Genomic DNA, 27,146 nt, shown 5'->3' on the forward strand with positions numbered 1-27,146 from the left:
CCCCCCCCCCGGTTTTGCTCTAAGGATGCAGAGAGGTAAGCCAAGTAAAGCACTTAGCATGGTACCTGGCACCTAGAAAGTATCTCATGATTTGAGTTGTTATTTTTATTGTGATGATTTTTCAGTATGAATAGGCCAAGCAAGCTTCCTGTCTTTAACAGAGGGGAGAAGAAAAATCATAAATATGACAGTCTGGGATCAGTGTTGTGATGTAGATGCCAAGGATGGTAGGGGAAGGGCCCGGGAAGATTTGGTGGGAGCTGTGGCCGCTTGGCCACAAGGGCAAACAGAGCTTAAACATGTGGACATGGGATGAAGAGAAAGCTTGAGCCAAACCCAGTATAGCAAGGAGGGGCCTTCCCAGCATGAGCAGAGGCGTGCAGGACGCACAGGCAGCACACAGCTAGTTTAGGGTCAGGTCACAGAGAACCTCAGATGATGCCATTCAGAGGAGTTGACATTTTATCTGGAGATTTTTTAAGGAAATTTGGACCAACAACAAGAAGTTCTTGGTGGGGCTTAGAGCAGAGGCTGAGGGGGCACATTGCTGTTTATACCTCTGGAAAGTTCATTACTCTTCCAAGTCCAGGTTACTGTTCCTCATCTTTACTAGACTGCAAGCTAGTCCTGGGCAGGGGCCATGTGTTTCCTCTGCACTGCTCTGTCCCCACACAGCCACTGGGGCTCAGGAAATAACTGTTCAAATGCCGAAGAGTCTAAACTAGAGCTCTGTGAGTAGAAGGGAAAGGGTTGACTCTAAAGTCACTTGGGAAGAGAAAAAGGAGAATTTGGGAAGTGAGAGAAGCTCTGTAAAGAAATGATCAGAAATAACTCAGGGGTGTGGATGGCGAGGACAGCAGTGGCTGGAGAGGCTGTTTACTGAGAGAGTGGACATCACCTGGAGAAGTCCATTTAGCAGGGTGGATACTGAGCTCGCTTTGGAGTGTACCACCTCTGGGATGAGGGTTGCCTGTAGCTCCAGAGTGAGTGTCAGGCACGCAGTAAAAGCAGAGATCTGGAGGGAAGCCAGAATGAGAGGCAGCTGCAGGAGGGTGGGAGCAAAGGGGAGAGTTGGCTTGTGAAAGGAGAATAAACTGGAGCCTAAAGAGAGCAGACAGGCAGCCACCCTGGGGATGATCTGTCCCCAGAGATGCCCAATGCAACTTGTTATCTCAGAAAAGAAACCCTGGAGGCTGAAAGGTCCAGGGTCATTGTGTTCAAAGGGGACGGCTGTTCTGTCCCACACTATCCAAAAGCTACAAAGAGGTAAAACAGGACCTCTTTTCAGATGCTGGACCTTCAGGAGGGGTCTCTTGTCTCTCAGCTTTGCTGTTCCTTTCATTTCACACTGCCACTGAGGTGCTTCTAAAGGAAGAACTGCACACACTACACCTTCTGTTGCTTCTTGCATGCCAGGCATTAAACCCCCAAGGTCCTCGGTGAATCATGTCAGTGTCCCCAGTCTGGTCTAAATCACCTTGCCTCCCACTACATCCTTCCCCATCTCAAGCATCTGGGTGCATCCTCTCTCTGTTGCACACTAGGTACTTCCAGGACTTTATGAGTTGGTTTATGGTTTTTCCTTAGCCCAGAAGACCTTTCCCTTTTCATTTCTTCTAATTAAAATGCTTCTTCCCCTTCAAGGTCCACATCGAATGCTACCACCACTGCAAAAGCCCCCCTCACCTTTCCAGTAAGAAGGGTCCTTCTTTCATTGACTCGCTGTTCTGTGCTTTGCTCAGCAGTGGCTTCATTCCCCTCTAAGATTCCTTTTGGTTGATCTCTCCTTCTGGCTTATGACAGCATGAGAGCAGAAACACATTTTATTTGAATCTCCCATGGCATGACTTCTTATGCACAGAAGCAGTCAGCCAACTGCTGACTGCCCCACTGGTGCCAGCAGTCTGTTTGGTAGTGATAGGCTGCTTTATAGCTATTGACTTCAGGGGTTTGTCCTGAAGTTAATTTCTTGGCCCAACTTTGGGTTGCCTTACAGTCATATGTGTTATCTGGATCTCTGAACCATAGGCCATTGAGGATATACTATTACACATACACTGCGATTTTTCTGAACATTTCCCATAGCTAGACAAAACAGGAATAATTTGGACTGGCCATAGAAGTGCTCTCGCACATGGGCTCCCATTGATGGCAGTGTAGAGAAGTCCTTACACAATTCTGCCAGCATCATAAATACATTTCAAGAGTCATGAATTAGGAGGAAAAAGTTTCCCAAGACTCAACTTATGAATTGAAAAGCCATCTGTTTATGTAATCATCTGTCATCATTGTCTGACCCTCTGAACAGATGCTGATAGTATTTAGATGAAATTAATATATTGATTGATTTCTCAACAGTTTGCTGCTTGTACAGAAAGCATATACTCAGTATATGCTTACTGAGCACATACTACATGCCAATAGCATGTCTGTGTTAACAATTGATATAGGATATGAGTCAGATTAATTCTTTCTGTGGTCTGGTTTAGGGGTTGGAAATTTTCTCTTTCGTTACAGAAAACAGAGCAATTTAGGATTGATGTAGACAGTTTTTTTTTTTTTTTTGCCTGCTTTGTTTTTATTTTAGAATAGACAGTTATAAAACACAGCTGGCTAAATGGCAAGGAAGTCTACATTCCTAATGCAGCTGTGAACAACAGAATTTAACTATATCTCTAATCCAGCAAACCTGGTTCTCGGTGAAGAAGGAAATAAAGAGCCAATTGTTTCTGAGCACTTTAGACTTTTAACACACAAAAACAGCAAGAGGATAACATGACCAGAGGATATGTTGAGTGATTTTTAAATCCATTTTTTCCTTTAGTCCTGCAATGTGAGATAGGAGAGAGTTTTTCCAAAGTACTGAACTTGGGAAGAAACTCTTTTCCATCTTCATAATAATGATAACTACCACTTTCTGAGCATTTGCTCTATGCCAGGCAAATGCTAGCACAACTTTACTGTGTTAATTTTTTATATCATTTTACACATAGGGAAATTGAGGCCCAGAACAATGAACTCGCCTGGCAGAGAACTGGTTAGGAGTAGGTTTGGAATTCAGACCCAGTTGTCTAACTTCAACCCCCATTTCGTCTTCAACTAGGGTATTTCTCCTACCTCCATTGTGGGAGAATTACACCAAAAACATAATTGAGAAGTGAGTAATGACCAGATTGGGAAAATGGGGAATATTCTAAATGATACTTCTTCAGCATCAAATGATTTTAAAGGACAAATGCAAGAAACATGTTGGTTGACCTAGCCAAAGAGCCCTAAGAATAAGTCTCTCACTATTGTATTTCAATATGTAATACCTTTTCCTCATTAATAATAATAGAATAAGCATAAATGTTTTTATAGAAGGATGTTCAATATGGTATTGCTAATAGTGGCTACAAAATGAATATCCAATAATAGAGGACTCATTAAATTATAGAGGAATACTGCACAGCCATTAGAAGTTCTCCTTTAGAAGAATAGGAATGGAGAATGAAAAAGTAAATTGTATTTCTATAAACACTATCTGATCCTTTTTTTAAATATATATTTATGCGCAAATGGATAGGTAGAGAGAAAGGTACATTCATAAACACAGGGGAAGAAAACTAGAAAGGGATCAATCACGATTACTAATAATTTAATAGTCATAACATCTGGATGATGAGCAAATTTTTATTTTCTTAAAATTTCTTATATTTTTCTTAAAGCTTATCTGATATCATTTATTACTTATGTTTCATATAATGAAATATGTGAGTGAACTATATAAAAGTAATTTTAAAATAATACATACTCATTAACGCAACAATTTCATTAAGCACTTTCAGAATACCTGCTATGTAACAGGCACTGTGTATTCAAAATATTAAAAAACTAAAAACAAATATACCCATATCCCTGTACTGCTAGCACTTTGGGTACTTCCTTCAGGTCTTTTTCTGTGCAGTTTTACAAACACAGTAGTGACCAAAGCAAACAGCTGCTGGGCTGGGTACACTGTCAGGAGTCCACATGCCTCCTGGCCTGCTCTGCCACTTCTACCCTGACATCTTCTCTCTCCTCTCAGCTTTTGCTCCATCTCCAGTGGAAATGGTTGTGTGGTACCCGCACAGTCTTTTGTGAGAATCAAATGAGTTACAGCAAGTAAGGTGCTTTGAAGTACCCAAGTAATAGTGATTATTATTATTTTTACTCTGTGTAAAATGGCTGCTCTGTTTCATTTTCCATGTCCTTTCTTCTGAGGATCAATAACACAGTTGTGTTTCTCTGGGAGAGGTCATACAGGCACATAAAGTCTCCTTTGAATTTTGTACATAGATGAGATCACTCAGTCAAAGCCATTTGGCCTCCTGTCCCAACCAGAGGGGTAAGGAGAGAGAGCTGTCTTGGTTTAAAAAGAGACTGGAGTATTTACACACTTTTCAGAAAATCCTGGGAGCCAGTATTGGACAAAGACCTTACTTAATTGTGCTTGGAGACCTAGTGAACACAGCCAGTTACAGGTAATTGATAGCCCCAGTTTGTTGGTTTTACTGACCAACTCTTTGACTTCCGGTCTTGGTGCTGTCTTCTGCCCTATGAGTACCTTGGAAGAAAACTCCTGGGAGAGCCAGCCTGTTCTGGCTGTGCTGCCTTGCTCCAGCCTCAGCCACCATCCTCTCCTTTTTGCCAGCTTTGTCACTTCCTGACTCACAAATCTGCCTGTCTTCTGCCCCTGCAGTCAGCTCTCCACTCAAGACTCCAGGCCCACATGGCCTCTCTGTATGCTTCCCCAGCCTCATCTTGACCACTTTGCCCCCGCTTGCTCTACTTGAGGACTGAGCTTCTGTTGGGCTTTTGGAACACGTTAAGATCTTGCCGCCTTCAGGGTCTTATATAGTGTTCCTCCCTCCACTAAAAATAGCCTTCACCCCTGGCAGCCCCCACTCTCCTGGTCTCACTTCTATGTCACCTCCTTAAAGAAACTTTTCTTCTCTACCTAATTTGCCACAACTTCTCTTGTTTCATGATCTTATGTGCTCCCTTTAAAAGTATATCTTATCACTATCAATTTTCTGCTTATTTTTTTATTTGTGGCTTGCTCTCTCTCTCTCTCTCTCTCTTTCTGTGTGTGTGTGTGTCCCCTGTCTCCTGTCTGCCTTTGATTTCCTGGCTCTCTTACTCAGTTGCAGGGACATATCTATCCCTTTATTGCTGTATCCTTGGGGTGGGATCCTCATAGAGTGGGTGCCCACTACATATGCAAAGGAGGGAGAGAGAAAGGAAGCCTCTGAAAAGGGGGATACTTTTCCAGGCAGCCCAGTTTCCCGTGAGTGTGGGCAGTGTGTCCTACTCAGCCCTAGCATTAGTGTGCAAGTTTAAAAATAAAATCCCTGGGTGGAGTGAGGCTTTTGAGAGGATGGGGGAGAGATAATGAGAAACATGAGCAGACTAGTGTAGGCCCAGCAGGATGTGGGACTGGCCAGAAAGAGAAAGGAACCTTGACTCCAAGAAAACACTGACTTAAGAGCATTTGGGGGTTCCTAATTAGTCACCAGAACGCTTTCTCTTGATCTGAAGCATATGGAAAGACTTTAAAGTATTCAATTCAAGATATGTATCCATCCTATAGTAAAATATGCTTAGCATTTTTAAAAGAGATGTTTTTAAGAATGAAACAGGAGCCTCCACACCCTACATCTGCCTGCCATGCTGTCAGAAGAAGAGGGAAAGGCAGGGAGGTAACAGAGGCGATGAGGCTTGCTTTGGCTCATCCTCCCCTGACCTTCCCCAGGGCCCATCCCAGCGTGGGATCTAAGCCTCCCACCATAGGAGGGCCCTAGCCAGACATCCGAGGTGTAGCCGCCCTCCTGAGTCTTGGCTCGGTTCTGGGGCAGCAGGAGGCAGGGAGGGTCAGGTCAATGGGTCACTAGAAACAATTCGGACATCACCTTGGAAACACTCTCACCCCAACTTGCACTGCCTACATTTGGATCCACCCTGAACCAGCTGTATGGGAGGTGGAGGCATCTGGGTCATAGTGGGTCAGGGAGGGGGCTGCCTCCTTTATGAAAGACCTGCAGTCTTCAGGGCTTAGTGGGGAGGTCTGACTACCCAGTAGAGAAGCAGGCTCAAAAATACATATTCTGGGTCTGGCCCCATTATGCAAGGAAGGACTTAAATAAGAGTGTAGACTTCTGGCATCCTGCCTCTAGACCATGACCTGGACCCCACTATCCATATTTCCAGGCTGCTTGCAGAAGATTACTTATATGCTGACAGTGCAGGCCTCTATCTGCAGCTATCTGCAAACCACTGAACTATGCTGATCTTAGCAGGTTTCCATATCCACAGCTAGGTGATGGTCAGGGCGGCCAAAAGGAGGGAAGATAATTAGCAAGTGTGGAAAGAGACAGCAGGAGCTTTCCACACCACCATTAATTAACCTCCACAACCATCCTCCTGCAGAGAAAGAAATCAAAGTGTAAGGACCAGGTCTATCCCCAAGGTCACCTAGAGAGGGAGGGCGAGTGAGCATCCGGCAGCTTCAGAGCAACGTGGCCATTCGGTTTACATTTGACAGCAGGCTGTCCCTTTCATCACTACAGTCAACTTTGAGACAAGTTAAACTCAAATCCCAGAGCCAGAGAACATGGAGCAGAATTTCAGGGAGTATGTGTCCATGCACTAGAGGGACTACATGCCCCTGGATGGGCGGGAATCCTAAAGACTTTTTGTAATCTGAGTAGAAGAAACCTGCTTTAGTCATCTCTTCTTGGTTGGTTGGAAGTGCCTGTAGCTGAAAACTGCTGAAGGAGTAGCCTGAGCCTGTCCCACACTTACACTCTTTAAGGGACTTGCGTGGCTAGCTCTAGATTGCTAACATGAGGCGTTAAGTGCCGAAAAGGTAAACAAGGAAGACTGACAGGGGAACATCAGGTTTGACCTTTGTGAACACAGATCATTTTTTAGTTGAAATACATTCTTATGAGGGTTTCAAGAAAACCATAGCAAACTGCAAAACTTGTAAGTGGCAGTGATAATAATTTATTGAGCAAATGTTCTATGTATGCATTATATACTTAAACATTTTCAGGGCTTTACATACATTGTCTCACTCAATTCTTAAACCAACCCTATTAGATAGCAACAACTAATGCTAATCATGTAACACTTGAATGCACTATGGGATGGTAATTCACATATTCATGTCAACAATTCTAGGCTCTGGGTGCCATTATTATCGTTATAATATAGAAATGGAGAGATTATTTAATTTGGCCAGGGTATGTAACTATTGAGTGTCAGAGCCAGAATTCAAATTCAGTCTTGCCCCAGAGTTGGTGCTCTCGACCTCCGTCCCCAACTCCCCCAACTATTTCTGCTGCACAGATTGCAACCCCAAAGCAATGCAGGGTAGTGAGAGAGATGGGGCAGAATTGCAACCACCAGAATTCCTGGTCTCCCACATCAGTGGTCTTTCTCAGGAACTTTGGACCCTACTTCCGAAGCCTTCAGTGAAGAAATGGAAAATGTATTATGTTTTGTGTGGCCAAATGGAGATTTCATTCTGAGAATGGCCTGCATCTCTGCTTCTACAAATATCCCATTATCACGTCAAGCTTGAACAACTGATGGAGGCTGCAGGAGGGCTGTGCTCCTATAACTTAAACATCACCCGATCACTAAATGCCAGGAAGCCCATGCTGACCCTGCCTCTGACTCTTAACCAGAGAAATGTTCTCTGTGGACTTGCTATGTTGACTCCTGCGAGAGACGCTGGAGAATCTATTCTCAACTTTCCCCTAGTTGCTGCTTCTAAATTCTGACAAAAGATTCTGAGGAAGGATGAGAAGAGTCTCATCTTTTAGAAGCTCTTTATGTCCCCACAGGTATTGGTGCAGCACTTTGCACACATTGATTAATCAATGTAGCTGCTTTTACTCTCCCATCAGGCCACCGACAAAGGAGGAGCTGAGTTTTTCCTTCTGCCTCCATGGGTGCGCGGGTTGGAACTCATCGATGGATGTCTCCCTTCCGGGGGCCTGTGTGCTTTTGACGCCCGTCAACCAAAAGAAATTATTCATCTCTAAGCATGAATAATACAACTAGGCTAGATTTTTCCAAGCTTCCAGAGTAAGTTCTCTAAAGTGATGAAGCCAAGCCAGCTAAACCTGAGCAATTGACTGGTAGCATGGGGTGTTGGGAACCGTGAGAACCTGACCCTTGACCTCCTAAGTTGGGGTCAGAGGCCTTTCCAGAGCTGTGTGGAGCAACAAAGGGTGGGCAGAGTGGGGAGGGGGGCGGGGAGGGTATCCCACTGTCTGTGGTTTTAACTTTCCCACTCCTAAGAGTGAATGATTCTCGCATTCATCTTTGGATCAATATTGAGCATCTAAGGCATGAGCAGGCTTTATCCTAGGCACTGAGGATGTAGCAGAGAACAAGAGAGATGCTCTCATGCATCTCTTGTTCTAGTGGGGAGTGTGGGCAACAGCAAATTCTACAAGCTTAACAAGTTGACCACAGACTGTTAAGTTCCATGAAGCAAACAGTTAAGAGAGGGAGTAACAGGAAAGAAAGCTTCTTTGAGTTGTTGATCAGAGATGAGGCCTGAAGGTTGAAAAGAGGTCTGCTTTGTGAGAACTGGGTGAAGTGGTCCAGGCAGATGAAGCAGCTATTACAGTGTCTGAGAGGCAGGAAAAGGCATTGAATAGAAAAGAGGCCAGTGGGGCTTGAGGGGGTGGGAAGATCTGAGAGGTGTGTGTGGAGGGGCAGCTTGCTCTTGCAAAGGCCCCCTGGCTGTTTTCTTACCTTCCAAAAAATCACCTTGCTTCTCCATAGCATGTGCTACTTACCCTAAAAATTCATCTCTGCTTAGCCAACTCCAGCACCTCTGCTCAAATTCTCTCGTGGCAGGTGGGGTACATGGCAAAGGCTATGGAGTTCAGTGATGAAAATGGTGTGTATGTCGGTCTGTCTGTGTCTGTCTATGTCTCTGTCTCTGTGTTTGTGTCTGCGTCTCTGTAGCCAAAACATTCAGGCACCTTGGAAACGCTGCGGACACCAAGCTGGAATTCCCCCAGGCTGTGTGCCTGTCTTGTTGCTTCTTGCATGAAATTACAAATAAGGCAACATTTGACTTCAGGTTCTTTCTGCTTCTCCTTTCATCACTTTCTGCCTGCTTTCACCCCTGGTGCCCTCAGGGGGTTGACCTGGGCTTCCTGGGCTCATCCCTTTCCCCATTACAACTTGAATCTCCACTTTGCACCATAGCCCAGCTGAATAGTCTGCCTCCTGCTGCTTCAGGCATAGTGTTGCAGGCAAAGGAGAGGTTATTCAGCAGGCCTGTTTCCTTCAAAAGATGGCAAAGAAGAGCTGCCTGATGCACCCCAGTCTGAGTGTGGCCTGACCGACAACTTGCTAATAAATTAACCTCACCAGCAGAAGAAGGCTGTCCCTATTCATACCCTTCCCAAACACCTAGAACATGCTGTATTGAGAGGAACATAGCAAGGACAATTTGGGAAGTGGCCTGGGCCTTCACTCTTTTTTTATTTTTTTTTAAAAGATTTATTTATTTGTGCATACAGAACTGGGGTACAGGCCAGAGGCTCAGGGGTGGCGAGAGGCCTCACCAGAGACAGAGTGGGGAGCAGAACAGGCAGATCGACGAAGTACACTGCTGAGGGGAGCAGCGGGCGGGTCAGGGGAGGTCTGCCACACCATGTGGTCACCTCCAGGGCAGGCAGGAATCGAACTCATGTGGAAGTGACTTTAGCTTCTCAGTGCAGTGCTTTAACCCACTGTGCCACCAGGGAGGGCCGGCCTTCACTCTTTTAAAGGGATGCAGCCAGCTCCAGTTTTATGAGCTTAAGAAGCCTGAAGTCTTGCTTCAGGGCTGATCCTTTGCTGAACCATGCTCTCTCTATCCCAGATTCCTTTTGTTGTAATGAGTTTGCCCTTTGTAGGTTCACTTTCTCCTCTTGCTCTCTGCGACTCTCAGTTTAAGGACCTAAATCCTCAACATGGTCCTCACGTTTGGCCCCTCCCTGCTCCTTGTCCCTGTATCCGGTCACATGGGCCTTCCCTCTGCTGTTGGTGATACCATGATTCCTCACACCATGTGACATGCTCCTCCCTCCATTAGGTACACTCAGCCATCACCCAAGTTGATGCCTGATGATCCTCCAGGTCACAACCCGTGTCAACCCTCCCCAGAGCTTTTCAGACCCCCAGACTGGGTGGGGCCCTCTGCCACATGCCTCCTGACTTTCATGAGGGTAGGGTTTGCTAGTTCCAGGCTCTGTGTGGCCCCCACCACACAACGTGCTCCCTGGCACATGGGGGACCCAAGGATGAGCTAAATAAGGCTGAAGTGGTCAGATATCATTCCTTCCCATGCATACCCCTCCCTGTTCTCTACACACATCTTTGTTCTCCAGCCCTTTTTCCTTTCCCTGGTTTTCCTTCCTCCTACTTTACCCTTTCTATTCATTCATTTTTTTCCTCTTCTGGGCCTTGGACCACCCTATGAGCTATCACAAACACCATTTAGCCAGCAGGAAACCTCTTAGAATTAAAGAAAAGGAAAAGTTGCTGTTCTTGGTGTAATGTTTTGCTTTTCAGCAAGATCATCCAAAGTCAGGGCCTCGAGGGGCACTAGGAGTCTGGTGCCTCACCTACTAGTTTGCTAGGGCTGTCAAAGTAGCACGGATAAAAAGGCTTAAACAGCAGAAATGTTGTATCTCATGGTTCTGGAGGCTTCTTCACTATGGTGTGGATCAGAGGCAGCAGAGTCACCCAGGTCCCATCCCGGGAATGGAGAATCCTGGGTCCCTCAAACCCTTCTAAAGCAGGGCCACTCTGAGTAGGATCCAGGAACCTGATTTTTTTTTAAACAAGTTCTGTGGTTTTTATGTACTTATTTAAAGTTTGAACATTCCTGAATCAAACGCCAGGTGCTGGAGGATCTTGTCCATCAATAACCCCCTCATTTACACAGCCCTGGTACACAATAGCTATCCCTTCTACCCTTCTCCCCACACCCCCCACACCCTCCACCCCCCTGCCCCCAACCTGTTCCCATCACCAGTAATTCTGTGACAAAGTCAGATGATCTTGAATAATTATGCATAGAAGAAATTTCTCTAAAGTTTTAAATATACAATTTAGAGGGATTGCATTTGGCAAATGAGGTTTACATCATTGTAAACATCACTACACTCAGACACTAATTTTTTCATTGTCATTCTTCCTGCCTGTGATTGGAGGCAGCAGCCTTTATGCATCTCAGCTCAGCTCAAGATGACCTCTGATCTTGGGCCTAAGGGATATAAGGATTCAGTCCTAATAACCTCACTGTATCCTTGTCCTTGTAAGGATCATTTCCTCTTTTCTTGGTTCAGGAAAACCTGAGACCCACTTTGTACCCAGAGCCTGTATCTTGTCTCAAAGGCCATGAGTCCAAACAGTGTTTTCAGCTTAGCTTTTAGGGTCTTCAGATACTAATTGCTCTATTCCTGTCACTAAATGTACCTGCCTGTCAGGACATCCCCAGTGTCCCCACCTCCCACCACCCAAATATTCAGCATATTAGTTAAGACCACAGTCTTGGTAACTATGTGACCCTCACAAGCGACCCAACCCACCCACGCCTTGAGTAGTACAACTAAGGTAGCCCCCACTTCACAGGACGATTATGAAGGTTCAGCAAAGTCAACATGTAGAGTCAAACAAGTGCCTGGTACATAATAAGGACTCAAGAAACACTGGGGGCTGACAGCGTAACTCTTTTATTTCTGAAGATTCAGACACACACAGAACCCAATGCCAGTGCAAAAGCACCTCCATGCTGCCCAGAGGTGGCACTGAGGGTCACTCATAGATGCCTCTAAACTTTGGAGCAAATGGACTCAGGCAGCCTTTCCAGAACTCACCTTTCACCAATAATAATAGTAACAATAGCAGCAAATCTCACCTAGTATTCACTACACACCAGACACTGCAAAAAGTGTTATTCATTTGATCTGTTAAGTAACAAGATTGGTTGCCCCAGTTTATTGAGGCACAAGGTCACAGGACTAATAAGTAGCAGAATCTAAATGTGAGCCCCAGATTTGTGCCTGACTGCAGAATCTGTGCACTTAGCCAACATGTTATGCTATTTTAAAATCTCCTAAGTAGTGAATTTTAGGAATCAAAATAATGTCTAGCCCTTCCTTTTCCTCCTTCTGTAGGCCACTAGCCCAGGCGCTTGTTCCTATACCTTGGCGCCTTTTCCTCCTGTTGAGTTGGGCATCCTGTAAGCCTGCGCCCATTCTCTGTCCCTTCCCACCTAGGCCTGTCCCCTCCCTTCTCTGTGGTTGAGCTGGCTAGATCCAGTCACATCTAAGAAGGGACACTTGTCAGTACTCCATGAAATGTGTTAATGAGTCAATCAATCTATACTGAAAGAAAAAATGCTCACTCACTTACAACTTATGTGTCCTGCATAAGGATTTACCCAACACAGGGTATTTGTGTGGCACAGATGACAACAGGTCATCATTCCAGTAGTCTTAGTCAAGGTGTTGCATATCAAGTAGCACCTCTTTGGTGTGATGGGAGTTGTGCCTTCCACTCAGTGTGATCCCGGAACTAACGACAGCAGGACTGACAGTTCCACAGTCCTTAACAGTTTAGTCAAGGTCCTCAGAAAGCTCGTCCACAGAGTGAGTCCACTCTGTCCTGGTATCAGACACTCCCTCACCCGGTGTCAGTGGAGCATGTGGATGTCAATTTACGGTCACCATGGAAACAGCATGGTTGGTGCTCTGGCCTATAAAAGCAAACCACTTAGTCAACTGGCCATTGCTTCCTTATGTTCTTCTTGGAAACAGAAAGCCATTTATGGAAGCTACATATGTATATGGGCACACCTGATTTGGGGATGGTAGAGGGGAGCTTTATAAGAAACTCTGTTTTGTGAATCGGCTTTACTTTTGATTAAGCACTCCATGTGCAAAGTCATGGGCTCATTCTTAAAAAGGAAGGGTCAGTAGGAGAGCGTCTGTATCTGCCAACTGCTCTCAGCAGCAGATTTGGTGATCCTGCCTTCAGATACACAACCTTGCCTAGGGAATTTCCTCAGAAACCCTCAGGGAAAACAAAAGAAAAGGGGATTTGTGACTGAATTCAGATCCTACCAAAATCCGCACTCATTCACACAGACAGCCCCTGTAAACAGCAGGCCAGCCCTTTGTAGGACAACACTTTGCAAAAGCCACGGCTATTTCTTGCAGCCCTTGGTTCACACTGTGTCAGGATGCTCGTGAGTGTCCTCCCACTGGCATTTGCAGAGCAAAATCACAAACAATTGCATCCCTGTACTGAATGGAAGGGAAAGTGCTGGTTACCGAAGCAGAAGGAAGGCAGAAAAGTGGGGGTGGACTTAAACAGCCGGAGAAAACACCATGTTTGTGTTCTGCTGAACCTGAGAGGTGAGATAAAGTGGCTTCCTCTTGGGTCTCTGAAAAATGGGCTCTTGATTAAATGCCTGGAATTCTCACTCCGAGGCCTGAATTTTTCTAGTGCTCCTTCTAGAAGGCCGGCATACTTTAGGCATGGAATGGTGACGTGGGTGTGGTGAGCAGAAGTGCCAGAGAATGTGCCCAGGGGCTAGCCTTTCCCACTGATCCTCTGCTGGTGTCTATCTGGAGGGGGCCTGGAATGACGATGTAATTCTCACATACCAGAAGGCAAGATAAGTCATGCTGGAAATCAGGGGTGCTGTAGGAATACCACCTTATTGATGGCACTCCAAAACTCCTCCGTCAGTGGCTGATAAATCTAAAGTGCCCACCCACCATTCAGGCCTTTGGAGGCAGCTGGAGTCCTGGCTGTCCGAGTGAGTGAGTGTGACACAGCAGGATACTGCCTGCCAGGTTCACCAAGGACATAGCTTTTGGCTTCTGTCGAACTGCAAGGTCTGTGTCCAGCACATTAGGAATGAGAACATCCTGCCCCCTCCAGTCCTCACAGCCTGGCAATGGGGCAGTGAAGATAAGGGGTAGTGGTGCATGATTATTTGTACAATCTTTAAGGCCCAGGTGTGACTTTTACATGCCTGTGTCATTAGCAAACCCTCCCCCAGGGCAGTCTGTGGCCACCCAGCTGTAGCCCAGCCAGAGGGGAGCTTCTGGTGCTCACTTGCAAGATAGCTGGTTCCATTATTACCTGCTTAAAACATTTCACTGCCTCAACTTCTCCCGATTGTTTTTTTCTCTAAGTAGCCTTATACTTGCAGTTGGACACACACACACACACACACACACACACACTTATACACACACACACACACACACACCTCACCACCACCACACCACCACTCCACTCCCCCAGTTCCAAATACAGCGTGCTTTCTATTCCCCAGGACAGATGCCCTGATTCTTACCTGAAGAGCTTGTAGGCTGAGGACTGCGCCTTTCTGGTTGTGTGAGGGGAAAGGGTATCCACTCGGAGTGCTCTGCTGTGCGTTTGTCACTGTCACCACACTGCAGCTGCTTTCCCAGCAGCCCCACACTGGCTTTGAATCTCACGAGTCCTGCAGCTCTGTGTGGGGAGAGGGGACGGGCCGTGGCATGCACATCAGGTTGCTGGTCCGCCTCCAGAGACTGTGCCACTGAGCCGGCTACCAGTCCCTCAGGGCTGTGTGGGAAGCAGGGAGGCAGGCTGGGGGCTGAGAATGCAGCTTGTAGTTCTCGCACTGGCCTTGTTTATCAGCAGAAGGCACCTGCCTTTAACAACTGCCTGTATAGACCCCACCCACTGGGATGTACACAGAGCTCTAAGTACCCCCAGCTCTGCACAGCCAGCATTAGGTCCAGGAACACAGAACTATTGGCCAGCAGGGAAAGAGGCAGAGACAGCAGACAGCGGTGGCAGCTACCCTGGCTGTTATTTTAGCGTGGTTTGTCTTGGGGCAAATGGCTGAGTCGAATGGACTACTGGCCCGTCTGAACGGAATCCTGTTTATTTTGAGACCTCAGTCACTAGGGAAACAGCAGGTTGTGGCTCCTCTGGAATCAGAAGGCTGCTGGATGAAAGGGAGTCCTTTTCTGTTCTGTCATCTGGCACACTTGCACAGGGTGTCTGTGTGTGGCACTGTGTGTGTATGTGTCTGTATGTGCTGTTCCCAGAGCCAAGCCTTGCAAAGGACATTTTGCAAAGCCGATCAAGGCAATGGCCCTCCAGGTTAGGGCTGGGGAGAGGCTGCTAAGAGAATATTTCTGTGGTTTCTCACCAGTGGTCAAACCTGTCCCTGTGGAATTAGGTGAACCCTCAGGTGAGTGCAGTTTCAGGGAAGGGCTTCTTTTAATGGCTTCATCTTGATGCCATTGGCCAGGATGGGGTAAGGAAGGGAGGAAGCTGCCTGTACAAATAACGCTTTGGCTAGAAGATGGGAAATAAACTGGACTGAAAGGATGCAGATCAGGAGGTGTCTCTGAGAAGAGCAAATTTAGAAACATGATTAATAGATTCCTATAACTGCTGAAGAGTCCCTCCTCCTTAGGCAGGCATTTGAGCCCAGAGTGTGAGTGTGTGTGTGTGCACACAGGCCCACCCACCTCATGATTCAGATAGAGTGGAGAATGACCTGTCAGAACTAGAAATGTTCTCTGGTCTCTCCCTTCCTTGGGAAGGTAGAGGTGAAGTTGTTCTCCAAACTCATCATGGAGGAGACCCCAGGGAACTTTTTCTCTAGCGACCCTCCTGTCCTACCCAGGAACCCTCAGGGAGCCTTCTGAAGATCTGAGTGACAGTTCTCCTAAAAGGCACTCAAGAATTGAAAAAAGTTGATTTCTCTAAACTTTATTAATTGGAATCTCCATGAACTACCACTTTTAGTTACTCAAAAGAGTGAGAATTTGCAATTTAAAAATTGATCCTCTTCCTGAGTATCTGCAGAAGTCCAAAGGGCCTTCTATCACAAAAAGATCAAAATATTATGAACAATTTTATCTAAATCTTAGAGAACAATTATGCTGCATACAGTATGCATATTAACTCATTTTAACCACATGGAGTGGTAGTTTTTAAAGTTAGGAAACATCCTAACTCCTCAGAACAGTGATGTGGCTCAGAGCCCCACCCAGGTTGCACCACACTGCTAGTTAAAGTACCTACTTGTGACTCAAGACAGGTCTCCTGCCTCAGGTGAGCACCCTTTAACCTTCCCACTCTGTGTTGTCAGGTATTCGTGGGCAAGTCAGCTCCTCTGGCTCCTGACCCTCTTCTCCAGAAGGAGCTAATTGAGGCTGTGCTAACCACATCTTTCTTGAGCTGATGGGGTTAACATCATCATCATCATCAAGTGTGTCAAAGTGTGTGAAGGCACATTGAAAACTATCAGTGCAAATACAGGTTGTTACTTTATTTTTATTTCTCCATTATAACCAATTGTGAAATGCTGTTTTAAAATGACACAAGCACACAGTTTTTTAACAAATATAATCGCTAGTTGCTATCATAAACTAATTTCTTCAGTACCTATTTGGATGTTTGAAAGCAATGTAACTGTTCAAATCCTGGGAAATAATGAATCCTCAGTTCTTCAAGATAGATATTGTAATACTACTCCCCTACCCTCATGTTGAAATGTTTTTAGATTTCACTTTCACTTTAACATTCCTCAAGTTCCATATTTATTTCAACTTCCATGTCGGGTATCTGGATTTGTCTTTTAAATCATACCCATACAAATGCTTTGAGTCACGAGACATGATAATATTCATGCCTTTTGATCCCATCATCATTTAGCTTGGGAGGCCATAGGGATGCCGCCTCGTCTGAAAGTCAGTCCTTAGAACAGCCCTTCAGCACTGGGCCAGGAAATAGTCCATGGAAATAATAGCTGTTGATGCTTCTTAATAAGTATCCACAATACATTGGACCCTATCTAGAGGATCTAACAGAAACCTTAACTTTCCTCAGTTTTTAGACCATTTTGAAAGCCATTCTTGTGGTGATTAAAATCGTGTGTATGGTTTACTAGCACTAGAGGGTGGGTCTAAGAAAGGGAGAAAATGGACAGAAATCTAGTAGATGCTGGGTAGGATTACCCACAGAGGTGAGACCAAGGTCAGAGTCTCCCATGTCTAAAATGTAGCTGCTACTGGAGAGGAGATTTTCCCTTCTGAGTCCTAAGAGGTGGACCCACTCCTTGGGAGTTTGTGGTTGCTGCTGCAGAAAATGGCTCTCGGCCTCTGAGAGAGTTTAGAAATGCAGTAAAGGTTGAAAGTGGTGTCTTGAGGTTTTACTTATTCTGTGCTCAGACTTAAAACTGTTACTTTTGGGTCCTCCCTGGTGGCACAGTGGGTAAATGCAGCACTACGAAGCTAAAGCCACTTCAGCATGAATTCGATCCCTGCCCCAGCGGTGACCCACATTGGCGTGGCAGACCTCTCCTGACCCGCCCGCTGCTCCCCTCAGCAGTGTACTTCATCAGTCGGCCTGTTCTGCTCTCCACTCTGTCTGGTGAATCCTCTCACCACCCCTGCACCTCTGGCCTGTACCCCAGCTTGGTATGCATAAATAAATAAATCTTAAGAAAAAAACCCAAAACGATTACTTTTTAACTACAGCAACATGAAAGAAGAACCTGAGGGAGAACCTGAGGATGGTTGCAGCAGCAGGGTTCATTCAGAATGTCCCCAATTAAGACAGTTTTTCTCTCCAGGCATAACATAGAAGCTCTGGCTTCTTGTCCTTGAATCTTAAGGCTGACATTCAATATTTGCTTGAAAATTTCCCCTTCCTTCATCCTGTTTACTTAAGTGATGCAGTTATGTGAAATGTACACCAGGCGCACTGCATTTTCTTTCTAATCTCATTTGACCTTGTTTGGACACAACAAATCCTAATCAGCTGACAGGAGAAATCAGAAGCTGCATGTTATTCTCTCCTCCCAGAAAAGTATTTGTTTCTGTTTGTGCCAATCATGCAGTTAAATGATGGGCCTGCAAGTCTCATGCTGGATCTGCTGCCAAGATGACAGAGTGGCCATTGAACAAACTGGGCTTAGGGAAATGCAGTAGATGTTCAGGGGAAATTGTATTAGTTGCCCAGGGAGACCTGACAGCCACAAATGACACCAGAGCTGTGGGACAGAAATGGGGTCAGATGGTTCTCAGGGGGGGAGGTATTGCCACCACCCCCCCCAACCTCACTGTCATGTAAGCGCACGGAGCTTACCCCACTTTGTTAGCTTGGTTCTCCAGCTGCTTCAGGGGAGGATGTTGACAAAAGGTTGTGAGAGGCATGCTTCCTCTCTGTGATGTTGATGACCCATCGTTTATCTCAACTTGGGTTTTAAAATATTTAATAAATTAATACTTTGTATATGTGAAAAATGTGTAATATGGAGAAATGTATAAAATCACCCTCCCTGAGCTCCTTCTCCTTGAAGTTAATCTCTCTTAATTTTTTTATGTGGATCCATTCAGGGGGAAGACGTCTCTGTACGCCTGGGTGTGTGTGTGCTTCAAAAACAGTTTTCTGTATGCTGTGCCCTACATTGATGTTTATTCCCCCCCCCCAGTAATAGATCTCTGCACATGGGTATAGTTCATCTAAGCACTCAATATTCCTCATCTATATTATTGCAAAATCTTCCTGACTTCCCTGCTTCCTGCCCCTGAAGTTCATTCTAGAGCGATCCTGCTAAAAGGTAAATCAGATCATGTCTCTATTTACTCAAAACTCTGTGCCTTTTCTTTGCACTAAGAGCAACAACCAAACTTGCCAGCACCACCTGTCTTTCAAGTCCAGCCCTGCACATTCTTCCTTTCTCACAGTGTGCCAGTGCTACAGGACAAGTGTGGCCTGACTTAAGGCCTTTACACTGCTGTTTCCCCGCTGTGGAGTGCACTTTTCTTTTCTTTCTTTCTTTGCACAGTTGCTTTTCTTATCATGCTGGTCTCATACCAGACCAACTCCTCCCTGACCACAACTTCTGGATCAGCCTCTCATCACTACCTTTTACTCCCCCTGCTTTTTCTCTTCTTATATATCTTACTATATCTGAAAATTTATATTTTCGATTACTTTTTGCTCTGTGACACACACTGGAAGGTAAATTCCAGGAGGTGAGCAGGAATTTAACGTCCCTTTTTATTACTATATTTCCAGTATCTAGACATTGGTTCTCAAGCTTGAATGTGCATCATGATCACCTGAAGCGTTGATCAAGGCACAGATTGCTGGACCCTAACTCAGTATGTCTGGCCTGGACAGTTCCATGTGTAACAAGTTCCCAGGTGATGCTGATAGTGTTGGTCCAGGGACCACATTTTGAGAAACAGGCATCTAGATAGTGTCTGGCACATGGTGGGCATTGTATGTATACTTACTACATTAATCTGCTCAGAAGGGTTTGCCACCATCTTTCTAATGGCATTTCTATTTTCATTTTATCATTTACTTACTTATTTATATTTATTGGGCTATAAGCCTCAAATTATTTGTGACAGGAGGCCCACAAGTTGTGTCAGCTAAAATGACTTATCAGCTCCATTGATTTGTCAACAGATGATTCAAAACCTGAAGTTTTATGGACCCAAGGGAAGCCAGTGAGAGTAATGTCAGCAAAATATCAAACCAAAGGTGCTGCAATTCTCACTGACATGTGACACAGAACTTTCCCCTGGGAGTCATCTCTTGCTTCTCCTGGAGTTGTTTAATAACTGCCCTGTTGCTCAGATTCGGCTTCGTGGTGAAACAGTGGAATCAGTCTGCCTGGATCTTCCTTTAAGAAATGTAGAGTGTTCAGTGGGTTTCCTGAGTTACAAACCCATGAGGATCTGACAAGATTTACAGTTCTGTTTTTTAGGACAATAAATGTGTACACACACACACACACACACACACACACACACACACCCATAGACACACACACACTTTTTTTTTACATTTAATTTCAGGAAGTTACATAATAAACCAAGTCTATTTTAATCCCAAATTTAAGACTTCAGATCAATTGTTGGCTAGTTATTTGGCAAAAATAAAATAAAAATAGAGCTAGATCTCCAGTTATTATTTAAATTCCTGATGAATCAGATTTAAGTGTAAGAAGACAAACCTTAGAAGAAAGCATTAGTTTGTAAGATTTACAATAACATATTCAAATATCAAGTCTTTATGTCATGCACATGAAACTAATATGTTATATGTCAATTATACCTCAATAAAAATATAAAAAATATCTCTTGGGAAAAGATTTATCATCTTAAAATAGGGAGTCTTTTTGAAGTGTGAGTTGAAACTCAGACATGAAGATAAAAGTTTGTGATTGATTCCTTAAAATTTTTAATGATCTATGCAAAAAAGAGGGGAGATTAATCTGAGTTAGGCTGTGGGAAGAAATCTAGGGCTTCTATCATTTGCATCTCTGTCTTTTCTATTTGGATGTCTGGGTGGCCTGTGGCCAAGTTCTGTGGGTCAAGACCTAAGCTTATCACAACCGACAGGGTGAGGCCACATCCTGAAGTGAAGCCCTGTCACTGGGATACTTCTTTCATTAGCCATGGTCTGGGTTTTCAGACTTTATTGAGTTGTAATTCACATTTCAAGTGTACAATTAAGTGGTTTTAGTATATTCACAAAGTTGTGCAACTATCACCACTGTCTAATTTTAGAACATTTTTGTCATCCCAAAAGAAACCCCATCCACTTCAGCAGTGACGCTCATCCCTCCCTGCCACCAGGCCCAAGCAACCGCGAATCTGCTTTCTGTTTCTATAGCTTTGCCTGTGCTGGCCATTTCATGTAAATGAATCACAGTTACGGACTTCTTTCCCTTAAAAGGCTTAATGTTTCTGAGTTTTTCCCGTGTTGTGGCATGCATCAGAATTCCATTCCCTTTTATTTCTGAATAATAGTCCATTGTATGACTGTGCCTCTTTTTTATTTACCCAGTCTTCAGCTAATGGACATTTGGCTTGTTCCTTCTGTTTGGCTCTTATGAATAAATGCTGGTGTGAACATTTGTCTACAAGTTTTTGTATAAATGTGTATTTTCACTTCTCTAGAGCTACTCTCAGTTTTTCTCTTAAACATTTATTCAAATCATTTTACTTAGCCTATAAAATTCTTTTGTTTTTTTTCTATCATTACCTCATGGAATATCCAGCAAGCTTAGCTCCCAAAGATCTCACAGGTCCTCCATCCCCACCCTGGAACCTTCTTCTCTGCACTCTAGTCTGGGACACATCTCACCTCCCTGTACTGTGGCTGTGAGGACACCAGCTCTCTGACCCTCTGTGACATCGGTGACAAAACCAAGTAGTATCTGCTCTTGAGAAGCTACTAATGCGCATGTGCAGGTTAGTGTGCAACAGAGAAATGGGCTCCAGACCACGAGCACCACCTGTACCACACATGACCACATCAGCAGGAAACAGTGGGCACAGACAGTATAAAAAATACTCATTCTTTTTTCAAGAGTTCGGTTTCCTTTGAGCTCAGAATTGGTGCTTTCCAAATCCCACAGGCTATCCTCCCCCTGGTCAAGTGATAGAAAGGTCACTGCCAAGAGGGACAGCTAGAGGGGCAAGCTTGTATTCTAAAGCCCTCACTCCAGGGTTTCCCCAAAGACTACTGTACCTCATTTCATCAAAAACACTTCATGCTCTAGAGTCCCAGGGATACCTCCTTGGTGAATTCCCTGTGCCCCTGACCTTCCTGTTTGCTCTAAGATAGGGTCACTGTACAGGTTCGCTGAGATGATGCCTGTAGAGTCTTCAACATACATTTAGTGCTCAATCAATGTTACTGCATTTCAAAATCAGAATAAAGGCCCTCAAGTAAGCTAGCACCCCTTCTAAGCTTTCTTAGGAGGCTGGCCATCTACTTTTGTCAACACTTACTCTGCATGATCACCACAGACAGGGCTGGGATGAAATTTATCCCTCCTCTCACCCACCTTGGATGTAAAATTCTGGGTGAGAGAGACATTGTCTTAAAGAACAGGTAAGCGGTGTGCTATAAATACTGCGAGTGCCCATCCAGTTCAGAGAGGGAGGTAGTGGGAAGGCTGTACTGGGCAGAGAAGGCCTGGGGTATGCGGGGCGAGGGGGGGTGGTGGTCAGCATGAGGCTGACCAATGAAAGGCAAGATGGGTTCACATCAGCAAAGCAGAGGGGGACAGAAATAGGCTATGGCGGTGAGGGGAAGGGTTGACCCATATGAGCGCCAGGAGGCTGGGGGCCCAGGTGAGTGGTCATTCTGGGGAATCAGCGAGAGGTAAGCCTTCTGCATCTTTCCCTTTATCAGGGGTCTCTAGGAAGGACATGCCATAGGGTCTTTGATTTCTTGTTCAGTTAATAGTTTCCCTTACTGTGAGAGTGTTTGTCATCAATGAATTTGTGTGGGGCGAGGCGGCATACAGAGGACAAGGGGAGGTGATGCTGGCGGCGTTTGATTCCTAGGCTTAAATCATTGCAGAAAGAGCATCACAGAGTGGCAACCCTTGGCCATGGCCTTCTCTGGTCCAATCCCTTTCTCCTTGGCCTTGCACCTTGTTTGATTGTGGGGCCTCACCCCTTCACTGTTTTCAGTCTTTGTGGTTTGGGAATTGAGGGGGTAAGTCATCCCCATGGCAGGGACAGACATGATGACCACATTGGTCCAGTGAGATGTGACCTTGATGGTCTAGATAGAACTGCTGGAGAAGGGAAGCACCTGTTCTTGTAGGGTTGGTGATGCCAGTAGGGTGTCAGCCTGGAGCTGCTGTCTTGCCACCATGATAGATGACTTTCCTGGGAATGAAACAACATAGAGGGGCAAAACTAGAAACGGAGAGAGGGACATTCAGGATATTATCATCTGGCGCTTAGATCCCACCCTGGCCTTTTCAGTTATAAGAGCAAACAAATTTCCTTTTTTAAAAAATTTTCTCTAAGTCTCTTCAAACTGAGCGTCAGTTTATTGTCAATAAAAGAATCTTGACTTACTCAAGTTATTATCTTGTTCCCACTAGCGTTTTCTTCTTAGCATAGATATTTGCATTCTATAATTTATGCAGTGTTTCAGGGAATAATGGCGTGTGTGTGCAAGTGATGGTGACATGGCCACCTGTCCCTAAAGTGGCCCAGGTGTACACCACATGCCTGGTGTACCCCCAAGTGCCTGGGGATGTGCACTTCTGGGCAAACCAAGATTCTGCAAAATGTTTCTCTTCTTCTGCTACTAGAGCAGTTCTTCCCCAAACCTTTGATTTTTATCCCTCTTATTCTTTATTCCTCTTGTTCTCAACCTAAAAGGGGAGTCCTTGAATCTGTTGAGTATATTTTGCAGGGCTCTAAGAAATCCAGAAAAGGGGGTGAGGGAAGGAAACTGCTTAGCTCATTGCTATTTTTTTCCCTTTGCCCAGTGACAAAGAATTGGCTGGCATCCTTTTGTTTATTTCCTATTTCATGCAGCAGTGCTTTTTAAAACTAAGCATTAACTCTCCTGTAATAGGATTTGTCTGATGAAGACATGGGAAAAGTCATCTTGAATCGCAGCAAACACTAATTCACTTGGTAGGAATGGCTTCCTTAAGCCCATCACCCCCCCCCCCTCGCCCCGAACTAGATCTAACTAGTTCTTTCTGCAAGTGGCTTGACCTCTGTATGAGAGAAGGGAACAGGAATACTTTACTCTAGCATCCATCACATAGACTCAAGCCTACCACAGACCAGATCAGGGAGGAGAAGAGGAAGGGGGGAAGGGGTGCTAGCATGAAGCCACATAGAAAGTCTACAGCAATCTGAGCCCCTTTGAGAAATAGAAGCACTCACCTCTTGGCTTTGGCTCTGAGGCACTTTCTCTCTGGGGCCTCGGCAGCTGCAATAGCCTACAGCTTCCACACTGACCTACCAGGACCGCTGCGGACTGGCTGCTGCAGGAGGAAGGGAGTTTCCATTCTCCATCTGAAGGGAGTGTCCTGCAAAAGGAGGCGATGCTCTTTTCCCCCCGGAGTCCAGGCTGCTGGATCTGCTTGACCTATCTCTTCTGCTCCCTCTCGAGTGAGTGGAGTTCAGGGAACCTCACGAGAAAGGCTGTGTGTACACCACACAGCACACCAGCCCTGATGCAGGTGGTTCTCAGCCTCCTGGAACCCAGGGAGGGAGGCAGAGAATTGCCTCCTTCTGGGGCCCCCAGCAGTGTGTCTGATGCTGGTGTACCCATGGAAAGCCCAAGGACAAGCACTTGTGTATTTATTTCTCCCCCTCTCATGTGATCTTATTTTTGGACTGGACACAAAAGCTATTTGGGGTCTGGACAGCTGCCAGGTGAAAGGACAGTTATCTCATCCAAGTTGACTCCATTCCTCTTTCTCAACTAGTCCCTGCTACCTTTCCCCGCATAAGGCAGAAGGGTGGGAGTCTTGCTCTGAGCCTTTCTTTGAGGATATGGAGCCATTGATCCAGATTACTGACGTTTTACCAACCCTTTCACATCCCTTCTGATACGATAAATGTGATGAGGAGAGTGTTTTTATGTCTGAGTCTGGTCTTTGAAATACATGGCTGGCACATACACATTATTCTAGGCACAGAGACCAGCTTCTCAGCCTTGAGGAGGCACATTCCTTCTCAGCCTGGCAGGCACACTGAGCCCTACCCAGGAGTGAGGCCCGAACCCTCCAACGCAGTGATTCTGCCTTCCTCTCCTGGCTATTTCTGCTTCTAACTCTTAGGCTTGTAAAACTTAAAGCACTGCAATAGTTTGGTATTTCACCTCTAATTCTTCCTCTTCAAATGTGTTTTCAAACACCCATGCCTTACAAAATGCCAATTCAGCGTAATTGCCAATTCACTATCGCCACTGTTACTGAGTTCTTACTAAATGTCATTTATGTGCTGAGTATTTTTCCTATGCTGTCTCATTTATCCTCACAGCATCCAGGGCGGAAGGTGATCTTGTTCTGATGGACAGCCAGGAGGCTGAGGTTGGGAAAGGAGAGTGCAGTCCTTCTGTCTGCAGAGAAGGAACTTTCCATGGCTTTCCTCACTGTCTCCTAAAGTTATAAATTACTGAGATTTCACTATTGTTTTCACTTCATAGGAGGTAAAACAAAGCATTACAGTTGATTCAGACCCATGACCTCATTCCTTGATTTCTTTCCCAAAGTCAGTTCCTTCCTTAAGGTGAGAAAGATGAAAGTTTTCATCTATTTATAGTTCCAGGTCTAATTCTAGGTATGGGACAGAGTCTCTGGCCTCCATTCACCTCGGAGCCAGTTTTCTATATAATAATAATGCAAGCTAGTGCAAACACACCAGAGACACTGAACTGGGCAGCCCATGCTGGCTCCTAATTGTGTCTAGGCTGATCCACCACCTTTCTGCTCTCTTGAAGGCTAAGGGGCCATGAAGTTCAACAACTTGTCCAACACTGCCCTCTGCAGGCCACTTGCCTGCACTACTCCCAGAAGGGTGGTCAAAACTTTCCAAACAAATGATTTGTCTGATGCCACGATTTGTCTGATGCCACGTCTGTGTTCATAATAACCCTTCCTTTACCACAAAGCCTATACTTCCTTACTGAGGCCCATTGCTCCAAATGTAAAAATCCCAAAGTACAAGTTTCCTTTCATACTTTAATTCAGCTTCCCTCAACTAAGCATTTTTTTCATTTAAAGATTTTATTTTTCCCATTCCTTGAATTTTAATGGAGAATACTATGAGGAAATTCAAGAGCATGTTAGAAATAATACTGACAGATTTATAGGTACACTTAAAAATGATGTAGTGGTTTCATTTTTAAATCACAATACTTAAAGTATGCTGGAAGTTAGTTATCTTGATGTCATACGAACTCAATGATGAATATTTAACATCTATTTTTAAATGTGAGTATATTAAATTGCTTTTAGAGGTCATTTTTAGAAAGAACAGGAACAAAAATGAGTGTGCTGTACCCTAGGACTGGCTACTACTGACTGAAAACAGCAGTCATCCACTGATCTACCATCACTCCTCCACCTAGCCACCCACTCATCTGCGTTCCCACTCATCTATCCATACACTCAGGTGCTCACCCACCCACCCACCTCCATCTAACCATCCGTTTTCCCATGGAGCATCTATCATGTGCCAGACATGGTTTTAGACAGTAAATATAAAAATGGTGAGCCAAAAGCAACCATGTTATAAACCAGACCCCTACTTTTGGCACTTCTAAGGAGTTGAGTGAAGGACAAAGATGAATACTTATCCAAGTAAATTTAAGAATTTAACTTTGATAAAGCATTTCCAAGGAGGGACATTGGGTGAGTAGAAAATGTGTGTTGGGGATTGACAGCCTATAGTAAGGATTAACCTAATTCATGGGGGAGGTATCAGGAAAGATGCCCCTAGAGTAATGAAGTCTGGACCAAGAATAAGGAATCTAAGAGTCTCTATGAAAGGACTGTGGACACCCAGGAACAAAGACCATTTTAAACGTGGAGGAATGAAGAGAAATAGGAGCAATCCTTGTAGTCAGTTGTTTCGAAAAAGGGCCTTTGACCTTACTCAAATATAAACCAGTGGTTCTTAACCAGGAATGATTTTTTTCCCCAGAGAACATTGAGCAACTTCTGGAGACATTTTTGGTTGCACAACTGGGATAGTGCTAATGGTACTCAGTGGCTCGCAAGCAGGCATGCTGCTACACGGTCTATTATACACAGGCCACCGCCACAGCAAAGGAGTAATCTGGTCCTGAAGTCATAGTGCTGAGGGTGAGAAATCCTGTTGAAGATGAGGTTTGGGAAGGCCTGACAAATGTCTACATGGAGCTAGATTCATTTGATCACCTATTTTTTCACTTAACAAGTATTAATGCCCACTGTATTTGAGCTTGGTTTTGGGAATAATTGGGAGATACCAGGAACCCTATAACCAGAAGTGTCACGTCCCATTCCTCCCTCTTTGTGTTCCTATTACCCCAGCTATTTTTTTTTTTTACCATTTAAATTGTTGACAAAACTGATATTATTGTCTGTAGGAAGAAAAGCTGTATGGATAATATTTGCTAGATGATCCTGAAACATTATGTGAAAACAATCCAAGTACCTGTCAGTAGAGACTGATTATACAATGATAGTTAAAAGGGAAATCTCTTTGGGGTGACATTGAAAACAACCATAAGGATTCCAT

The 27,146-nt window shown here is 44.9% G+C and overlaps 1 protein-coding gene across 2 annotated transcripts in view; it reads right to left on the reverse strand.

Annotated features, from left to right (window-relative positions):
- The window catches only part of FGF1 (fibroblast growth factor 1 (acidic)), an 89,597-nt gene extending 65,411 nt beyond the window's left edge, over positions 1 to 24,186 (reverse strand). The window contains exons 1-2 of one of the 2 annotated variants that reach the window (XM_012727903.1): positions 23,799 to 24,186; positions 14,414 to 14,571 (exon numbers count right to left, since the gene is read on the reverse strand). The gene's annotated coding sequence lies outside the window, so the exon portion shown is untranslated. The remainder of the gene's footprint in view (positions 1 to 14,413; positions 14,572 to 23,798) is intronic. The other variant, XM_004686835.2, reaches the window with a different exon arrangement.
- Positions 24,187 to 27,146: the final 2,960 nt, after the last annotated feature.

Source organism: Condylura cristata, unplaced genomic scaffold, assembly GCF_000260355.1.
Source record: "Condylura cristata isolate star-nosed mole 26May11 unplaced genomic scaffold, ConCri1.0 scaffold00021, whole genome shotgun sequence".
NCBI lineage: Eukaryota > Metazoa > Chordata > Mammalia > Eulipotyphla > Talpidae > Condylura > Condylura cristata.